At 43.4% G+C, this 21,983-nt stretch overlaps 1 protein-coding gene and 1 long non-coding RNA gene across 4 annotated transcripts in view; one reads left to right on the forward strand and one right to left on the reverse strand.

Annotated features, from left to right (window-relative positions):
- LOC130358684 (uncharacterized) overlaps positions 1–2,710 on the reverse strand; it is a 125,667-nt gene extending 122,957 nt beyond the window's left edge. Inside the window, exon 1 of the long non-coding RNA XR_008889618.1 lies at positions 2,638–2,710. This is a non-coding gene — a long non-coding RNA (uncharacterized LOC130358684). The remainder of the gene's footprint in view (positions 1–2,637) is intronic.
- The window catches only part of CACNB3 (calcium voltage-gated channel auxiliary subunit beta 3), a 223,442-nt gene that overhangs the window by 125,990 nt on the left and 75,469 nt on the right, over positions 1–21,983 (forward strand). The window lies entirely within an intron of this gene.

Consider the following 21,983-nt stretch of genomic DNA (forward strand, 5'->3'; position numbering starts at 1 on the left):
GTGACGCAGTCTTCTAAAACATCGATATAGTTTCCTTATCTAGTCCTGTACACAAATGCTACTGAGAGCAGAGATTTCTGCCACTTTCTGCTTTCTCTTTACATGGTATATGTATTTACATAGGTATATGTGTTATAAATGCACAAATTAAATGTACTACCTAAAAAGCCATTGTGCATGGAAACATTCTCCTGTTGTATTTCTTATTCTACTTCTTAATGTAGTATCCCCTGACTTGTTATAAAAAAAAAAAAAAATGTACCTGGTACTGCTTGAAAACATAAAAAATATACTTACCTTGTTTGCTTCTGCCACAACTGCTGTTCTCCCAGAGCTGGTCCTATAGCACAGCACTAAGGGTACGTTCCCACACGGCGTATTTGCTGCGTATTTGCTGCTGCGTATTTTATTTTCCCTATTGAAGTCAATGGGTAGGAAAATACGCAGCACCAAATACGCAGCAAAATACGCCACGTGGGAATGCACCCTTACTCTGTTTGGGGTCAGCAGCGCACTGCCCACTCAACCAATCAGTGTCTGCAGCGGGGTACTGCCCAAGCCTCTGGACATGCAATGTACTTGCTTACCCCAAACCCAGCAAATATTATGGATAACATTTTTCCACTAGATTTGATAGTGTATACCTATAGCAAACAAAAGACATCAAATATATATAATCTACACTTGTGGTACTAATAACCCCTCACGTAGTATGTGAAATCCCAATAAAAAATAAATAAATATATATATATGTATTAAAAACAACTTAAACAAATAATGGAGTCACTTAAAAAATATAAATAAAAATTGTACATTTTATTATGAAATATTAAAATGGATAAATGAGACATTAAGAGGAACTCAGAAAGGCAGCATCCGCTTCTTAACTCAATCCATCTGTTTTATATATGTATGATAACACACAAGTCATACTATTGTAACAAAAATCCAGCAGTAATATAGTAAATGTAAGAAATCTGATTCAAGAAGATAAACTATCATCTTCTCCGAATAATCTCTTGCCTGTAATAATGAGTGACCGAGGGGGCAGTGTGCCCCTGATCCCATTGCCAGTGGTGCAGAATATATTTGCATTTTATCACTTTCCTAAATGGTCCTTAATATCATTAACAGGCTCTCTGGCCGTGGCACCAGCATATGAATGTGACATATACAGTAGCTGTTCGTCCCCTCTAAGCTAATTACTGGTGACCCCACAACTTATCGCTCCGCAGCATGTAGTTTTGTAACAAGCCATTAGAATGAAAAAGAAAGAAGAAAGGATGCACTCTGTGGTGTAATACCTTCGGTATAGTGGGAAACACTAATGTGAACTGTGCTTACTGCGGGTGGTTATACTGCTGACCAAGTACAACAATGGTATAGCGTATATCAAAATCACGGTCTCTGCAGCCACTCCACGTTCCAGTGTAGCATGCAACAGATTCCTCCAATAATTAAACGGTGCTGAGACCAGGTAAAAGGTAGGTGAGGTTTATTACCCACAATGCAATGAGTATCATGGACTGGCCGCTTCCTCGGGCATATAGGGTGGGGATACAGACAGAGATTTATTAGGGCAACATTAACCCCTTGTGGGGCAAAGGTTTACCATTTACAGTCAATTTTGACAGAAACCTAAAATAATCATCAAAAAGCGTTGCAGAGTGCCAACACATCCATTAATCATATAGGAACAAAATACACATATATATGAATCACACTAATATTACCATATATAGTAAATAAAAAAAGTATATGATATTTAATATTAATAAAAAATTATATATATATATATATATATATATATATATAAAGAGAGCGAGAGAGTGTATCTCCCTTTCCTATAAATAAATAAATAAATAGGAAAGGGAGATACACTCTATATCTCCCTTTCCTATATATATATATATATATATATATATATATATATATATATATATATATATATATATATATATATAAATATATACACTTTTTTTGTTAGAATAATAATAAATATCATATACTTTTTTTTTCTTCTATTTTCTATATATGGTAACATTAGTGTGATTCATGTAAATGTTTATTTTGTTCCTATATGATTAATGGATGTGTTTGCACTCTGCAACGCTTATTATGATGATTTTGTTTGTCAAAAAAGACTGTAAAGGGTTAACCTTTGTCCCACAATGGTTTAATGTTGCCCTATTAAATCTGTCTTTCTCCCCACCCTACATGCCTGAGGAAACGGCCAGTCCGTGAAACTCATTGCATTGTGGGTAATAAACCTCACCTACCTTTTACCTGGTCTCAGCGCTTGATGCACGGTATCCCGTCTAATTGTTGGAGGAATCTTGTCTGTCGCATGCCATTAGAATGGGAGGCCACAGATACAGTAGAACTCTAACTTTCTTTTCCAAGAGCCATTTCTCTATAACATTCAGATCAGGCAGTAGAAAATAAACAACTAAAGAAATCTCAACGTGAATGCAAAAAAAAGGCCTTAAATCTCTGCTTACAATTACAGATTCTCTGACTATCCTCTTTCTTGCTGCCCACGCAAGTGGTATAGTACACAGTCAGCAGTGTGTGGTGCCAATTATCAGAGCCTCGCAGACTGCCTTGGGCACTGTAATAATGTAAACATTCACTTACCAAATCACTTTAGGCTGAGATGCTGCATATGGACAGAATAAATGCCAGACCTCTGACAATCTGTTCAGCCGAGTGACACACACAGAATTGTGTCACTGCATAGTTTTTTCGCCTGCGAATAATTAGTCATGTGGCAGTCCTCTGCTCATTCCCTTGGAGAGCAATGGGGGATCTCGATGTCGCAGATGTAGCTTCTTCAGCTCAGATGACACTTAGGTAATAAATGGGTAAGAACTAGCATACCTGTGAATCTTTCACATTAATATTCATTTTTTGTGTGTGTGTGTGTGTGTGCGCGCGTGTTTTTAGCTTTTACAGATGCCTATATAATTGCTGGGTACAGCTCTTTGGTGGATAAAGAACTGCATTGTATGAGGTTAGAAAAAAAAGATTATTTTGCTTTTTCCCAGTAAGGTATGTTTACACGGCGGAATTTGGCTGAAATTGTGTACTTGGAAATCCCGGCGCAGCAGAGTCCCATTGATTTCAATGGGATTTTGCTGCACCATGCATGTGGCGGAAACATCTGCCGTGGAAATTTCAGGGTCCAGAAAACCAATGAATTGTTCATTGTTTCTGCTTAGAAATACATTTTCTGCCGTGTGAACATAGCCTAAGGGTATACTCCCACGGTGGAGTATGGCAGAAAAATTCAGCTTGAAAATTCTTCTACGTGAAGTTAACATGGTGGTAAATGGAATTAATGCCGTCCCATTCACACAGCAGATTTCCCGCTGAGGAAATTCTGCATTGCGGATTCTGCAAAAAGAATGAACATGTTAATTATTTTTGCAGAATTCTGCTGCAGGGTCCCATTGAAATTTCTTGGACTGGAGACGTGACATCACACCACATCAGGTCACACCCCTCCCATAGACATGAATGGCATGAGTGACATCACATCTTACCTGCTGCAAGTCAAACAGTTAATTTGGTCTCTTCCCGACCTGGCAGGAGACCAAACTCAGGAAGTGTGTGCGGGCATGGCGAGGCACAGCTCTCGCAGGCCTCAGTGACGTTGCGCCTGCTGGGGAACACCCACTTTCTCCTGCTGGGAGCTCACACAATGTGAGCAAGGGCAGGAGGGGTTTTAGGAGTAGTTTGGGCATATAATCGGAGTTAGTTTAGAAATTATGGTTTGATGGCAGGTACTCTTCAAAATATTTAATAAAAATAAATGTGTGTGTGTATATATATATATATATATATATATATATATATATATATATATATATATATATATATATATATATTGTAAAGGGTTTCACTCTGGGATCATCCTTTGCCGTAGCCAAAGGACACGTTTTTCCACAATAAACCGGCAAACAGCGAGTCCTTTCTGCAATTCTGGCTCCTCACCAGGTTTATTAAACGGGGTGCAGGATAAATAAAATAAACAAAACATAAAAATAACTCCTAGGCCGTCTAGCCACTCACTATACATGTAGCATGCCCTGACTAATAACTGATGGGTTTTTCCCTGTCAGTTTTAACACAATAAGTCCTGCAGCCTTATAAGACACAGTTCACATTTGAACATAAAGTCCCATTCGTACAGCCACCTGCTATATGTTACAGGAGCCGCGTCTCTCACTTCGGGAGTCCACGCTTGTGTCCTCAGCAGCCCTTGCTGTGCCCGCCTGGCACTGGACACTGTGTCTCCCCCCTCTAACAGCCACTTCTGTCTAGGGGAGAGCCCAGATTATATTGTTTCTCTTGCTTTTAAGGACCCTTCCCCTTTCTGCTGCCTCATTGATTAGTCCACAGGTGGAGATTTCTGCAGGATCAGTGTGGGAAATGCACCCTTTCCTTGCCACACTGTCACAATATATATATATATATATATATATATATATATATATATAAAATATGTGTGTGTGTGTATATATATATATATATATATATATATATATAAAATATAATTTCATTTAACCAGCTTCATTTGCTAAAACCTCATTACCCCTTTAAATGATGCTCTAAATCCATTCCTCAGCCACTAAAAGCTGATGTATAAAGGGCAGTAAGGCACAGGTAACTGGGGCACCGAACAACAGCTGGAAAATGTTGTGTCTTCTTCAGTTTGTACACTAGTGAATTCATTACATGCGCATATGAAGAACTTTGATTTATTCTCCTTTCTACAACACAGATAACCATAAATCCTGCCTGCAAGGATTCTCCCTGAGGATCTGGCTGACAAGCTTATGCCAGTAAACCTTTTTATTTTTATTTTTTTCTCCTTCGCTCCACTTGTTAGTGTAAAAGGAAAAATAGAATTGCAGAAACATTGGCGCCATTAATCTTTTTCTCAGACATGTCTCAATTTTCCTGCAGGCTCTTGCATCACTAGGATGTAAGGGTGAAGAAATTAGAATATTCATAAGATGGGCGGGAATAACGCTGCTAATAGAGGAGACAGGGGAGCTGGGCAAGCTTGCTCCCTGTTTCCATTGTGCACAGCAGTGCTGTAGCAATGCAGATACCTGGAGGGATAGCTTTTAATCCTTTTGTACTAGTTCATATAAGTGACCCCTCGTTTTAAAGGGGTATTCCAGGATTCTTTTTTTATTTGACTATGCTACAGGGGCTGTAAAGTTAGTGTAGTTCATAATATGGTGTCTGTACCTGTGTGTGACGGTTTCCTCACAATTCTTATGTGATTTTCACTCCAATATTTATTTTCACCAGCATACAAAATGACTGTTGTCTCAGATTTTTCCCAGGTTGCAATGACGCCGAGACCTGACTCACTAGTCAGCTGATGACAGGGAGCCTGTCTGCTTCAATGGGTGGAGAGATCGCTTGGTGGGAGAGAGATCAATCTGCAACAGCTGTAGGCACCCTAATTGAAAACCACACTGATTTGAATGGATGCAGCTCATTTATGTGTCAATGAGTGGGGTGGCTGATGTTTGGGAGGGAGGAAAATGGAATTGTGGGATTTGTAGTCAGAAAAAGAAAAGTCTAACAGGAAATACCAGTTCACAAAAAGCTAGCCACAGTGTTATGGTAATCTCACAACATAGCCATTTAGCCACAAGACAAGTACAGATCCTTCCTAAGCATGTCCATTACTGTCTGCCAGGTACATACTAAAATCACCTTATGGTGGATACCCCCTTTAATGCTCTTCACCCGTACTATAACCCTGCATATTGGTTTAGTGCAGATGAACAGCTGTCAGTTTTACTTTAAAGATAAACTGACAGCCTGTTCACCTGCACTAAACCGAATGTACTAATTTATAGTGCGAGTTTAAAAACATACATCACTTACTTTAAAAGGTGTAGTAGTTGCAGAGTCATGGCAGTTATTCTATTCATTGCTATTGTGCTGCTGTTCCAGGAAATTAATATTAAAGGAAGCAGGGGAGCTTGGCGAGCCGGCTCCCCTGCCTCCTTTAATATTCATTTCCTTGCCCGGCCTCGTGATAAATATGCTAATGATTTTACTAACCTGCTGGAAAGCAGCAGCGCCTGTGTTATTCTTAGAGAGCAGAGCACTCCCCCCTGGCAGGCAAGTGACATTTGAATATTAATCACAGGGGGGTGGTCCTGGCGGTAAATATTAAGGAGGCAGGGGAGCTTGCCTCATTGCGCACAGCAGCACAATAGCAATGAACTAAAGAACTTGCATATCTCTGCAACTACTATACCTATGAAAGTGACCAATGTTTTTAAAGCTGTTCACCCACACTTTAAATTAGTATACTGTATTGAGCTAAATGTGGGTGAACAGGCTGTTAGTTTCTTTTTAATAATTTGAATGGAATTACCTAAAAAGCTAAAAATCAGTGTTTTATTTCAGTCTAATAGCTTGGTATGCTGTCACTTATAGCCTGACCTTAGTCCCTAGAGAAAAAAATCAGACCCATTCCCATCACTTTAAGTCATTGTCTGCCCTCTACTGGGCAAACGGTAACACATCATAACAGTAGGATCATAAAGAGCGGTTCACATTATCTGTAACAGCAGTTTCACAGCTCTTTGACTTTTAGAATTCTCTTGAAGGACCTTTACTTCAGTCACGTTGTTTGCTGTCTTTTATTTATTTAAATTTTTTCATGTTCTTTTTAGATGTAACACATTTTATACTAACCTGTCAGGGGGTGTGAATATTGCACATTAAGGGGAGAGTGTGTGCCTAATATTACCCCTTCTCCCCCAACTGTAATCCGACCATCACGTTATAATCACCTGATTATTAAAGCTAAGTGCACACCCATCTGACTGAGTCCCTGACTTGTCAGCAAACTATAAACCTAGGTATCTTCAAAACGGATGGGTGAATCAAGAAACTGTAAAAAGGTGTATGATCAGGGCAAGGTATTTAATGATAATGCAATCTCATTGCCTTAAGTAAAAGAGAAACAATAAATGTAGGTGCATATGTCCAAAAACCTTGCATGTGTACTGATCTGCACAGCATGTATGGAGCCCGGCTCTCCCCTGGAACTGCAAGTCATGACCCCTGCCCAAAGCGGGGGCCGCCATGCCCCCTCCATAGATCTCTATGGGAGAGCCGAAGAAAGCCAAATGGCTCAACCATAGAGATATATGGAGTGGGCGTGGCGGACCTCGGGCGGAGGTTGTGATGTCACTACAGGGGAGAGCCAGGGCTCTGTACAGAAGATCACAGGGGGACGTAGCGCTCAGACCTCATAATCTTGCAGATAGGGGAATACGTTTTTAAATTTTTTTTTATTTTTTTTTTGCATGAGACTACTCCTTTAAAGTCAATGGCACAATTTCTGCATCAAAAAGCACAGTTATTATCTGTGTGAATATTTTCTGAGGGTGCAGCAAGTTTCTGCAGCAATACTATTGTGTACACCATAACATGTACTGGTATAAATATTATAAGATCATTTCTATTTACTCCACCACCTCTAGACAAATATAGTTGTTACTTCTTTGTGATTTGCTCATGAGGAAAAGCTGACATCCACATAAAAATCCTTTCATTCAGCAGATCAATTCTGAGCTGAGCTCAGTCCAATACAGTCAGAAGGAAAATCTCAAGTAAAATGTGCTTAATGATGGAGAATAATTCATATTACACAAGTGACATGGTGTCAGACTCTCCTGAGGTGTCACTGTGGCTTTCCTGCACGTAGGCCTAGAAGACTTTCCTTGATGCCAGTCTGCTGAGTGAGGTATTTATAGTGGAATACTAAATGGAGTAGCTAAGTAACAATTTTTGTTATTGCATTATCTATGCCATATGTGAAAATGCTGCAAAACATACCACTCCATAAGACTTTCTAATACCATAATGAAGAATGGTACTTGATGAAATATTGGCATACTCTTTGGAGCGCCATCTTCTGATGCAAATAATTATTTCTGTCACATTTCGAGCACGTTTAACCCCTTCCTGTCCACCCCATGTAAACTAGAGGGCTAATGACACATTCCTCAGGGCCAAATGTCTGTAAATATGAAAAATGTGCTATCCTTAATTTAAATGTGCGCTCCTACACACGGTGCCACTGGCATGATCAGGCCATCACACTGACATCCCCATCCTGTACTGTAAGGCTGAGTTTACACACAGTTTTTTTTTTTTTTTTTTTTTACCAGTATTTTTAGCCAAAACCAGGAGTGAAACCAACACTGCAAAATTATAATAAAAACCTTTACACTTTTTCCACTGTCTTGAGCCCAGTCCTGGTTTTGACAAAAAAATGACCAGAATAGTACACGTGAACTGTACTCTGAACACATCACTCATCTTAAAGGAGTGCTACAGTGTAAGAAAACTTATCCCCTATCCAAAGAACAGGGGATAAGTGTCTGATTGCGGGGGGTTCGACCGCTGGGCCACCCGTGGTCTCCTGCCCGGTGTCAGCTTCTTGCAAGGAGACTTTAAACCACTGCACAAAGCGTGGTCGACACTCCCCCCCTGTAGCTCTATGGGAGAGCCAGAGATACACAAACTCTGTATCTCCAGTTCTTCTATAGAGATGCATGGAGGGGGTGTGTTGGCCTCTGCTTTGTTCGGGGGTCAACACAGCGCCGTGCATGGGAGAGCCGGGGTGCCATGCAGAAGATCACAAGGCATCCCAGTGGTTGGCACAAAGCAATCATTGTCTTCTGAGCATTTTCCAAACCTACATGCAACCATCAAACTGGCAGATAGAGAAGTGGGATTTATCTCTCCACAAAACACATTCCATTGCTCCACAGGCCATTGGTAAAATACAGACAGCATTTGTCAGTGCCATAACCTACGTATCGATATAAGCCTCCTATGATGACGTCTTATTTTGCCTTATTTTATTCCCTCTTGTTTTTTCATTACTCATTGGTGAACACCTCCCTCCATTAATGTGCTGAAAATGTAGTTCCATGGAGAGAGGAATTCCGCACTGTTTCTTAGGCTGTGTTCACATCACATTTTGTTCCTACGCAGAACGTATATATTTTTTTTACATTCTAAAAAATAAAGAATCAGGACTTCCGGTTGCGCGAGCATTTGAGGAGCGCAGGGCCGGAGCTCCCACACCGTACCGACAGCCAGGAGGGGCCTTTCCCTGCACACCTACCCTCCAAGGGTTCTGGAGTCCTTGGGGGGTCACAGAGGATCCGCAGTTAACCAGCCGCCTGCAGCAGGAGTAGTGGCGATCCGGAGGTCACACGCCTGACTGACGGGATCGCCATCTTCTCCAGCACTGAGGGACACAGCAGTGGCTGCAACAGATCTCCCGCCTGCACTCCTAAGGAACGCAGCAGGCATAGGAACAGGAGAAGCGGCAGACCGCCCTCCATTAGGCAGCCCCAGTACTGATAAGGGGCTGCCTTTCTGACATCATATGCTCCTGCCTCCATCATAACCCCGGTGCAGAACTGTGCAGGCTGACTTAACACCCCAGAGCTGCTGAGAGCTTCCAAGGACTTCTCTCCTCTATCTCACAGCTGCAAGTGGATTCCATCTGCGTCCCCTGACCCATCTCTTATGGACCGCTACCTAAACAAAGGGTCCCAATGTGCGAGTCCCCCAGCTGTGACGCCCCTCACTGTACCCCTAAGCTCCAACCAGTCCTAGCTTCTACCTTAGTGTCCTTCAAGGGCACACAGCTCCATTCTGTTGCTATCGATGTCGCTAGCAGCCAGCCGCTGTTCACCCCAGAGGAAGGTGCCCAGACACCACCTGCACCCATTCAGCTCCCTCCCTTGGTGGGTGCCTCGGAGGTCTCATTTAACCCCCCCCCCAATGGATCTTCAGACATTGGCGACAACCTTAGTCAAGCTGATTACTCCTACTATACAGACAACCCTTGAAAACACCATGCGCTTGATGTTAACACAACTACAAGCAGATTTGGGTGCTCAATCAGGTCATATGGATGAAGCAGAACAGCGCATCATCGCGCTGTAAGATGAAAATAGTGACCTTGCTACCACACTTCGCCAAACTGAAATGGATCTCTGCTACATTAGTGAAAAACTGGAGGACCTGGAAATCTCTCCCTCCTTCTGATCTGCAGGACTTTTGCGAAAGTGATCTACCCAAAGCTCTAGGGCTTACACATGAATGTAGAGTGTAGAGAGCCCATCGAGTAGGACGGCCTCATTCAGACTCCTCCCAGGCTCGACAAGGCGAGGATTCGCGCCATGGCACATCATATTCAAATTGCTGGATTACAATGATAAAGTGGAGCTCCTGAGGGCCTATAGGAAGCAATCCTCCCCGCTCACTCCGCAACAAGAAACTATTGCTTTTGCTTTTTGAGGATTTCTCAGCGGAGGTCACCAAACGCCAGAGGGCGTATAGTAAAATCTGCTCCGAACTGTTCAAAGCCAAACTACGTTTTCAACTCCAGTATCCGGCCACTGTGAAAGTTTTCAGATCGGATGGCTCTTACCAAACTCCAGCCGTGGCGGAGGCCGTCTTACCAGAGCTCTTGAGGGAATCTGACAGTTTTCCCTCTCATCACTCTCCGTCTTCCAGAGACCGGGGTGGCCCTTCTCATCATTCTTCCAGACGCAGGACCAGCCGCACGAGATCTCCGGGTGACTCCAGGAAACACTGCAAATCAGCAGGGATGTAGCAGGAGTAGAAGCAGCCGCTCCTCATCTCCAGACTGAGTATTCTCTATGTGACTGTCTCTTATTATCTTCTTAATCTGAGGGTTATGCCACCCTTCAATAGTTCAGTTAATGTTGGCTCACGGGGCCGCTTTCTACTGTCCTTTGGGGTCATTTTACCTTGTGCCTTAGGGGGTTACTGTCATTTGATTTTCACTGTTAAGTAAATAGTGCCCTTTTGTTGATGTTTTTAGCCACTGGATGTGTTCCACTACGCCTCTTCGATTCCTTCTTGGGATTGCCTCATATTGTACTGTTTTTTGCTGCTTAGGGTGGAGGTTGGGTGCTTTCCTCCCGCCTCCCCCGTGGCTCACTGAGGGCTCCCCTCCATATATATACCAGTATTGTTATAGTAGTTATATGCTTCCCATGGAGGCCCCTCTTTCTTTATTTCTACATTCTTCTCCTGAATCGCGGCCCAGTTGATTGGATTATATTGGGGGTTGGGTGGGAGTTCAAGTCGCCCACATGTCCGAAAAATGTGTCCTTTACCCAATTTATGGCTGTCCATATTCTACTGTGGGGGTAGGTCTGTCCCAGGGTTTTTGTGTTTCTGTGTTTCCCTCCTTCTGGTTGCCTTTTGTTTTTGTGTCTTTGACTGCCTCCTTCCACCCCCCCCCCCACCCCCTTACTGTCCTTCTCACGATGCAAGGTCCACTTCTGTTCTAGCTCCCTGGGAATTTGATTCCACCCACTATCTCCTCCTCCCGCACATTGTCCTCTTCTCCATCCTGCTCCCCTCTCTCTCACAGCTATTGTCTGTTCAATGTTTGGTCTAGTTTCCTGATGCACTCTCTTAGCCTCAGGGGGTTGTTAGTATGCCATGTGTAAATCGGTGACGTGGAATGTTAAGGGACTGCATTTCACGCAAAAACACATGAAAATTCTGCGCTTTCTGAAACGCCTGCGTCCTTCTCCAGGAAACCCATCTAACAGAGCATGATTTTCAGAGACTGCAGAAGTTGTGGCAAATTTGGAGTTACAGCATTGCTTCACAAGTCTCTTTCGCACCACGTCCTCTCACATGAAGGGGGCGTTTTTCTCATTTACAACTAGGGATGTTCCGATACCATTTTTTTAAGACAGAGTACGAGTACCGATACTTTAATTCTAGTACTCACCGATACCAAGTACGAGTACTTTTTATTTTAAAGGGAATCTGAACCCAGGGTGACCCGCTCTCTGGCGCTGCTTACTGTGCTGATATGTGGGTTCTTGTTGTGTGCAATGGAGGCTGCTGCTGTAGTATGAGCCAAGATTTCTCTCTTCTCCATTGGTCAGAACAGGGAATTTGCATTGGTGGCGAGACTGATGTCTCGGGAGCGATTGTGCGAACGTTCACATGGTGAGCAGTGGTAGAAACCGGGTCACCTGCACTATCTACCTATAAATTCAAGTTAGTGCAGGTGACTCTGTTGTAAGATTGCCTTTAATAGTAGGTAGTATCCCCTTGTAGGTAGTATAGATAGTTGCAGACATTAGTAGCAGCTCCCCTGTAGACCACAGCCCCATCCCCTTGTAGACAGCGCCCCCCCCCCCCCGTGTCCACCTTGTAGACAACAGCCCCCCTTGTAAACAGTGCTCCCTCTTACAGACAGCAGGCCTCTCCTTGTAGACAGCGCTCCCCCACTTTGTAGACAGCACTCCCTCTTGTCCCCCCTTGTAGGGATCAGGGTCCCCCCTTATAGACAGTGCTCACCTGCGGCTGTCCTCGGGTGTTGCTGCTCCGCTGTCCCGTTCTCCCGACCGCATCATGGTGTCCTATGTAGGAGCATGTGACATACACATCACTCTGCTTCCTCCGTAGTGTTACGCTTGGCGCAGGGGGGGAGGAGTGACGTGTGTGTTACATGCTCCTTCATAGGACGCCATGACGCGATCGGGAGAACGGGACAGCGGAGAGGAGCCGCACAGCAGCAGGTATCGGACATGGTATCGGAGAGATTAGAGTCCCCCGATACCATGCAAATGCTGAAAATCTGCCCCGATACAGATACTAGTATCGGTATCGGGACATCCCTATTTACAACTAGTCCATAGTGGCACCACATACCATATTTATAATGTTTACGCTCCTAATGGTGATAGCTGTATCTGCCAGAGATGCAAAGAAGGAAGAGTTAATAGCTCTAGTGGACCACACACCATCCTGGCAGGGGACTTGAATACAGTGACCGACCCGCTAATAGACCGTAGACGATCAGTCCCTATATCTGCCGTCCCTCGTCAGTGACAGAGTTCTCCCCCCTATCCTGATGCACACGGGACAACTAGACTCTTGGCGGTATCTACACTTGGATGGTTGTGAGTACACTCACACGTACACGGTTCTTGGTCTCCCGTTGACCATTTCCTGGTCAGTACCCTAGTGTGTTCTCGCTTGGGAGCGATGGATATACAGGACCTGGTCATTTCTGATCATGCACCAGTGGTTTTGGAGCTCCTGCCATCAAGCCCCAAGGGTTCTGATTTCTTGTAGCGGTTTCAGTCTTGCTTAACAAAAGATGAATCCTTCCTGAGTCTTCTCGGGGGTTGGTGGCTGGAATTCCAAACAGACAACCCTTCCCATATTGACAATCCCTCTCTTTACTGGGAAACTGCTAAAGTTGTACTTCGGGGTAAGATTATGTCTTATAGTAAAACGGTTAAACGGAAAACTCTGGAGGGTCATGCAACGGCAAGCACAGCCTTAGCAGAGGCTTACTCCCGCTTTTTAGAGTCCTCACCTACAGATCATAAACTTAAATGGCAGGCAGCGAAATCCTCGTATGGACTCTGGTTGGATAGGAAAGAGAGAATCTATAGGTCTCACTTTGAGGTAGATTTGTTTAGGCAGGGCAATAAGGCAGGAAGTTTACTAGCACATATAGCGAAAGGGTCCCACGTGACTCCATGGGGCAAGTAATACATGGGCCGCACTCCATTAACAGTGTCTTGGGCTCCTATTATGCTGCTCTTCATTCCTCTCCCTTCGCTCCAACTGATGTGGGGGCGCAGTTTCTCGAGGGGCTGACCCTACCATCCTTATCTGATGAGCAGCAACAGGATCTCAGTGCGGATGTTAAATCGGAGGAAGTGGCGGCTGGTATCCGTGCTTTGGCAAATGGGAAAGCATCGGGGCCCCTGAGAGATAAGATTTCCCCCCCCCCCCCCCCCCCTTAACATTGTTTTTCAACAAAATATTACGCACAGGTGTACTCTCTCCTGCTGCAAAACTTACTTTATATTAAGGTACTCCCCAAGCCAGGCAAGGACCCTTTAGATCCTGGTTCCTATACCCCCATATCTCTGATCAACCAGGATGCAAAGTTATTATCTAAGATTCTGGCTGATCGTCAGGCCAGATTTTTGCCCTCCCTTGTTGGTGACCATCAGGTGGAAGTCGTGAAGACCCGCTCGGCGGTCACGAATATTAGGAAGGTGCTGGCAGTGATGAACAGTGTTCGGGGCCAGTCCCAGGCAGACACCCAACCTGTGTTACTCACTTTGGATGCTGAAAAAGCTTTTGATAACGTACGTTAGGACTGGTTGCGACTGGTCCTGTCAAAGTTTGGGATTGCAGGTCGATTTAGCTCCTTTATAGACGGCCTATATGATGGTCCTACGGCCTTATTGCCTTTATTATTCGATCTGGTGATTGAACCTCTGGCCCACTTTTTGATCTCTTCTGATGTCTACGGAGGTATAGCTGTGCACCAATGAGACCAAATTGTCCATGTTTGCCGTTGACGTATTACTTTACCTTACCAATCCCAGAGAGGCTGTCCCTAAAATTCTCAACTTTCTATCTTATGTGGGGAGTTTTACGGGCTATAGAGTAAACATTGCCAAGAGTATGCTATTGCCTTTGGGTGCGACTCCTCCCAGGTTGCTTCTTGATACGAATGCCCTGGGCGTTACAGTGGCTCCTTCTGTCATTATGTATTTGGGCATTCGCATAGGGAAGACTCCTGACACGCTTTATTCACTCAACTATACACCGCTCTTTCAGCATATGTTGACGGAACTGAAGCACTGGGAGTCCTTGCCCTTATCCTTCCTGTGTAGGTGCCATCTTGTTAAAATGATTAGTTCCCTCGCTTATTGTACCCCTTGCAAATGCTTCTGCCCCTACTTCGACATGCCGATGTTAGACGCCTCAACGCAGCCTTTCAACGCTTCCCGTGGCAGGGCAAACACCCGTGCATAGCTTTACAGAAGCTCATGCTCAGCAAGTTAGAGGGGGGTTAACTTCCCGAATGTCAGGGGCTATAATTTAGCCTGCTTGTTTCGCCTTGTGCTTGAATGGCTGCATGCCTCCTACTTCTCAAATCTAGCAGTGGAAGCAGCATTGGCCGCCCCATGGTCTCTGCCGGCACTGCTTCAAACTTCTTATGCTAAACTTCCCATTGGGATCAAGGGCTCAGTACTACTGCGTGATACCATAGTGACTTAGAAGGAAGTGTGGAAGGTTTTTGACCTCCTGTTTCTTTTATCCAAAAGGATGCCCTTGCTTGACCTTCCAGAACTCCCGAAGGGCAAATCTTCTCCATGGTTGAGATTGTGGCTTTCTACAGGGGTTCGGACAGTGGGGCGACTGATTCATAGTGATGAACGTAGGTGGCTCAAACTGGAAGAAATGCTCCGTGCGTTTTGACCTCCTCCTGTCCCACAAATTACGGAATTTGTCGAAGGAAGCCCCAACCCACATTTTAGATGACATTATTGGCAATGAACCCCAGAAAAGATCGATCTCTGATTTATACGCAGCCTTCCGTAACCGCTTCCTAAAAATTGACCCTAAACATGTGTTCCGTACGTGGGAAAGATGGATTGGGGATGCTGACATAACTGACGTAGTGTTGAGAGAGTGGGCCGTTGTATGCAAAAATTTTATCAATGAGAGGTGGAGGGAGACATATTTCAAGGTCTCACGCAGCTATATGGCTTTAACATCTTGCATTCCCCTTCTTTGCTGGATAGGATCACTCACTGTCCTAAATGTAATGCCCCACTTACAAACATGTACCATGGGATCTGGGAGTGTGTTCCCCTTCTGCAACTTACTGGCATCTCCTACAGTCATATATATGGGACCATTGGAGGGTGTGGATCTTTTTTTTACACCACAATCAATCCTATTTCACCAATTACGGCCACCGGAGGGAGGAGCGGGAGTAGAGGTTTCCATGGTTTGTTCATGTTGTCCTTTTAGTTGCATTGCATTGCCTCTTTACCAAATGGCTGTATTCTACCACTCCAGATTTGCCAATGCCGATAGCACAATTGAAGTCATTTCTAGAGGTTGATCGCTTAGATGCCGAGCGACACTCTGATACCGGCACTAAATGTTTTTTCCAGGAATGGAAATCCATTATTGTTACTCACTTTGACTCTCGGGGGATCATTGAGATTGTACGACCATTTAGGTACACCACTTGGTATAATGTGGAATCTCTGAGAGGTTATCTAAGGGCGTTACGTTTACCGGATACGTAATACTGAATATAGTTTACCCATTCATTTTGAGCACTATAGCTCTCTGCTGGGTTCCCCTGAGAGTCAGAGGAGCTACTGCTGGGTTCAAGTGGGGTTCCCGAAATAATGAACTGCATTCAATGTTTGTCTGCCTGGTATGAGACTTCGGAGTTGTGCTATATTTCTTTCTCCATCAACAACACCTATTTCTTACCAGATTATTGCTTTGTGGTGACTGAAGACACCTTCTCACAGGATACCGTTTTGTACTTCACATGGACGATGAGAGAAAGTGTTCTCTTCTTATTTTGTTTGAGGGGAGGGGGAGGATTTACCATAGGGGATGTCATACTTGCCACAGGTAAAGATGCTTCATGCACTCTTTGCACTCTATGGCCGACATTTATCATTGTCTTTAGACTGTTTTTTATGTCTAGAAAAGGCGAAAAAAAGGCGCAAGCAAGGTTTATTTGCGCCTTTTGGTTTACACATTTCTGCTGATTTTGAGTTGCAATCCACTGATTTTGGCAATACACGTGATATGGAAGGGATTTATGAACTGTGCCTTTTTTTGTGAAAAGGCGCAAAAAAGTCGCTAAGCCACTGAAAAGTCTCTAAAACTACACCAGCCCAGACTTAGCTTAGCTTTTTGGTGTATGTAAAGAGAGAAATTTCAGAAAATGTGACCTGCACAAAATTTATCAAATGCTCTGTGACCATTTAATAAATTTGGTGCTCCTGTACATTACAGCACACAAAAAAAAGTGTAGAAAAATGCTTCACTAAGGCTAGGTTCACACTACGGAATTTCAGCCTGCAATTCCGCTTTGAAATTGCAGTCCGAAATTACGCTTGGTAAAATGTGTAGTGTAGTGAATGGGTTTCCGTTCACAAATTCACACTTCAGAATTTGTGAACAGAAAATCCGCTTGGAATTTTCCGCCTGAAGAATAGCGTTGCTCATTTTTCAGGTGGAAATACTTGCGGAACACATTGCAGTCTATTGGAGACTGCAGTGTCCGCACGGTCCTAGTGCCAACTGATTCAGTCGGCGCTGGCCGCACTCGGAATCTCCGGGCGGAAATTTTCTGCCCGGGGATTCCGTAGTGCGAACCTAGCCTTACACCTACAAATATAAATGCCAGCCTATGTGCTGACATTATTTCTGACTGTTTTTCTACATATTGTCTCCTTATAGTATTTTGTTTAATGCTTCTGTTTATTGTTTATTGAAAATTGGTTAATAAAAAATCAAAATAAAGAATTGGACCGTTAAATGTATCAATTCATTAATATTACAGACGTATTGACTACGTTTGTCTTTTTATGGCCTTTGAATAAATGTATACATTTATGTGGTACAGAAAATCGGACTCTGCCACGATTTTTGTCATTTTTGAGTAATGTAATTGTGACGTATACGTGAAATATCACATTGAATTGTATTATATACTTTTTTTTGCGTGTACTTACATTGAACCTATAAGTCATATCTTCTACACATGCGCAATAGGGGTTTCAGAAGGCACGAATAAAGATTATCATATTTTCACGTATACGTTAATTACATAAAGTATGCAACATATTGAATACCAGATAACAATGGGTGGGGGGTACTCAATCTATCTAATAGTGTGTTTGTCCGAGAAATTAGCCTAAAAAATGGTATCCTCAAACCACTAGGGAAAATGATAAAAAGCATAAAGTTTCGGCTGGTTCTCAAGGACTAAATGGAGAGTGATATATAATAATAGATAAAAAAAATAAGGTGGGTGTGATATTAGATCGTAAATAGGATAAATGTAGTTGTTGTATTGAATGGTGTGTGTAACAGTAGAGTATTGTGTAGGTGTGAATGGAAAAAATGTAGATTAGTGATAATATATTGTAACAAAATGGATCAAGGGGATATATATATATTTTAGTGTGTTACAATAACTCATGTGCTGACCATGTCCAAAGTATAACAATAATTTATTAGGTACAATTAATAAACATAACACTATAATACAGGTGCTGGATCCTAGCACTAACTTACAGCGCTTTAAGTAATGGGCATAAAAGTTTAACAAATGGTGGACAAATGATTTGTCATAAAAGTAATTATAAATTTAAAAATTAATGTACAATGTTCAGACAGTCTCAAAGGGTGTGAGGAACAGATAGGTAATGCAAGTTGGGTGGTGGGAGCGCCTGCAGTGCACTTGCAGGCGCTGGAATACCCCAGTTATTTGCCCACTCTTATTTAGCCAAAGTAAAAGTTCCTCATTGGTAGTAAAAAAAGAGATGAATTGGGTGCCGGACAGGTAATGCAAAGTCTTGGATGCAGTAAATGTTGGACGGCTCGGCGGCCGTCTGAAAACACAGCACGGCGGCTATGCAGCAAAGATCCAACTGTATAAAACGACACGGCGGCCGTGATTGAATGAATGAAGTCTCGCCGGTATAAAGTACCTCTTACCCTGTGCTGGAGGATATGGCAGTCCTCTCCTTCCGAAACTATTTGGGAACTCACCGCAGAAGAAGGAGAGGACTGCCATATCCTCCAGCACAGGGTAAGAGGTACTTTGTACCGGCGGGACTTCATTCATTCATTCATTCATTCATGGCCGCCGTGCCGTTTTATACAGTTGGAACTTTGCTGCATAGCCGCCGTTCTGTGTTTTCAGACGGCCGCCGAGCCGTCCAACATTTACTGCATCCAAGACTTTGCATTACCTGTCCGGCACCCAATTCATCTCTTTTTTTACTACCAATGAGGAACTTTTACTTTGGCTAAATAAGAGTGGGCAAATACCTGGGGTACTCCAGCGCCTGCAAGTGCACTGCAGGCGCTCCCACCACCCAACTTGCATTACCTATCTGTTCCTCACACCCTTTGAGACTGTCTGAACATTGTTCATTAATTTTTAATTTTTTAATTTATAATTACTTTTATGAGCAATTATTTGTCCACCATTTGTTAAACTTTTATGCCCATTACTTAAAGCGCTGTAAGTTAGTGCTAGGATCCAGCACCTGTATTATAGTGTTATGTTTATTAATTGTACCTAATATATTATTGTTATACTTTGGACATGGTCAGCACATGAGTTATTGTAACACACTAAAATATATATATATCCCCTTGATCCATTTTGTTACAATATATTATCACTAATCTACATTTTTTCCATTCACACCTACACAATACTCTACTGTTACACACACCATTCAATACAACAACTACATTTATCCTATTTACTAGAGATGAGCGAACTTACAGTAAATTCAATTCGTCACGAACTTCTCTTCTCTGACATTAGGCCCGCTCCAGTTATATTGCTATCTTATATTGCTAACATCTGTTGCCAGTGAGTTTTGCAGCACACGTGTGGCATGTCTTACACAGCAGAATTTCCGCTTGTGGAATTCCGCCTCAAATTAAAGCCCATAGACTTCTATGGGATTCCGCACTTCGAGATCTCATCGAAGTCTATGGACTTTAATATGTGGCGGAAATAGCCGATAATTTATACCGGAATATCGGTATAAGCTATCGGCCTGAGAGGTCACAGATTATCGGTATTGGCCCTAAAAAATCGATATCGGTCAATACACCTGTAGGCCTATACAGACTTAATTTTGTGTCTAGTACATAATAGCGGTAGCTGGCCAGGCGTCCCAAAGCCTGCATGGTAACGTTAACAAATCAGAGAGCGAGGTCTTGTCAGACGGTGTAATCCTATCTCTAGATGACATGCTTATACTGCTTTATGTGTAGGTTCTGACATCAGCTCATTTATCACTCAAAGCTAATGGCTGCAAAAGTGTTTGCCTGTTATTTGCAGCCGTACTGTACTGCTGAGACAGACCTGTAATCCTCTAGAGAGCCTATTACCTCAGGAGGAACGCTGGAGGTGGAGGAGGGGAGCATGGCGGCTATGGGCAAATTAAGAACACACAATGGATGATAGCACAAATGTGCAATATGTGTACAGGTGACAACAAAGGCATTTATATGGGGTATTAGAATTATTGGTTATTGTAGCATTGTTTTCTGGGTATGCTACTTGTTATAGCAATGCGAGGAGCAGGTTTTCTTGGTTATTGGGGAAGGTCAGGTCACTTTTAGTAAGGCTGGGTACAGTATACATCTTCAATTTGAAAACCGTATGCCAAAAGATGCGTCTGGTTGTGTACTTTTGGCATCTTGTACGGTTTTGTCCGTTTTTTCTTTCCCGTACCCAAAACCATAGCCTAACCCAGTTTTTCGTCCAGTTGAAAAACCATATTGAAACCGTATATATGGTTTCTTTTAACATGGGAGTCCATGAGAATCGTAGAGAACTGTATGTGTATCCGGTTCCATCCTGTTTGCACAATACGGTTTTTGAGTTTGCACATGTGCAGTGCACACCAAATGGAATGAAACAGACATCATTTTACAAACCTTATACGGGTTAAAATTTGTACACATGTTCTCATACAGTTTAGTCCGGTTTTGAGGAATCAGGTTTTCATTAAAAAAAGCTGATACGGGAACGGTATTGCAAAAACGTGGTGTGAATGCAGCCTTAGAGCAAGGACTTTCTGCAAAAAGGTTCCTTCTCTGAAAGTACATTGACAATTTATTGTTTTAATTTAATATGTCACCAAGATTTGTATTTTTATTTCAGATACTGAAATGTGTATGCATACGTTTGCGCGCTGGGACGTATGCATACGTCCTAGAGATCTCTGGCACTTCTGCAGGCAGAGCAGGAGATTGCCGGCAGCTGCCGGAGCCGAGATCGTGCCTGTCTCTGCAGCATTAACCCCATAGATGCCGTGATTAATCCTGATCATGCATCTGTGGTGTTGACAGGGGGAGCGCGCTTCCCCTGTTCACCAACGGCGGCGCCGTCATAAGATCGCGGGTCGTCGTTGGCTGCTATGGCAGCAGGAAGTCAGATCATGACCTCCTGTCTGCCTGCTACAGAAGCCTGTGAGATCCAGCCACAGGCTGGATCACACAGGATGTACAATGTGCAGCTCATCAGGTCATACTGTGCTGCAGTACAAATGTATTGCAGCATAGTATAACCTGTAAAAAATAATATAAATGAAATAAAAATGGGTTCGTCCTTAAAGGGATACTCCGCCCCTAGACGGATAGGGGATAAGATGTCAGATCGCTGAAGGGGAGTCCCGGGATCTCCGCTGCGGCACTGCGCTATCATTGCTGCACAGAGCGAGTTCGCTCTGTGCGTAATGACGGGCGATACAGGGGACGGAGCAGCATGATGTCAAGGCTCCGCCCCTCGTGACATCACAGCCCGTCCCCTTAATGCAAGTCTATGGCAGGGGGCGTGATGACCGCCACACCCCCTCCCATAGACTTGTATTAAGGGGGCGGGCCGTGACATCATGTGGGGCGGAGCCGTGACGTAACTATGCTCCGGCCCCTGTATTGCCCGTCATTACGTGAAGAGGGAACTCGCTCTGTGCAGTAATGATAGCGCAGTGCCGCAGCGGCGATCCCGGGGCTCCCCAGCAGCGGAACCACGGCGATCTCAAATCTCATCCCTTATCCTTTGAATAGGGGATAAGATGTCTATTTAATTAAGAAGTGTAAAAAAGCCCTGTATTATCATCAAAAAAAAAAAATAATAATAATAATCTCATACATAATAGGTATTGCCACATTCGTAATGACGTGTACTATAAAACGATAATGTAAATTATCCCGTACGGTGAATGCCGTATAAAAAAAAAAGCGCAAAATTCGCCAATTTTGGTACAAATAAAAAATCTAAAGGTAGCACGTATTGCAAAAAT

Source organism: Hyla sarda, chromosome 2 (genome assembly GCF_029499605.1).
Source record: "Hyla sarda isolate aHylSar1 chromosome 2, aHylSar1.hap1, whole genome shotgun sequence".
NCBI classification, from domain to species: domain Eukaryota; kingdom Metazoa; phylum Chordata; class Amphibia; order Anura; family Hylidae; genus Hyla; species Hyla sarda.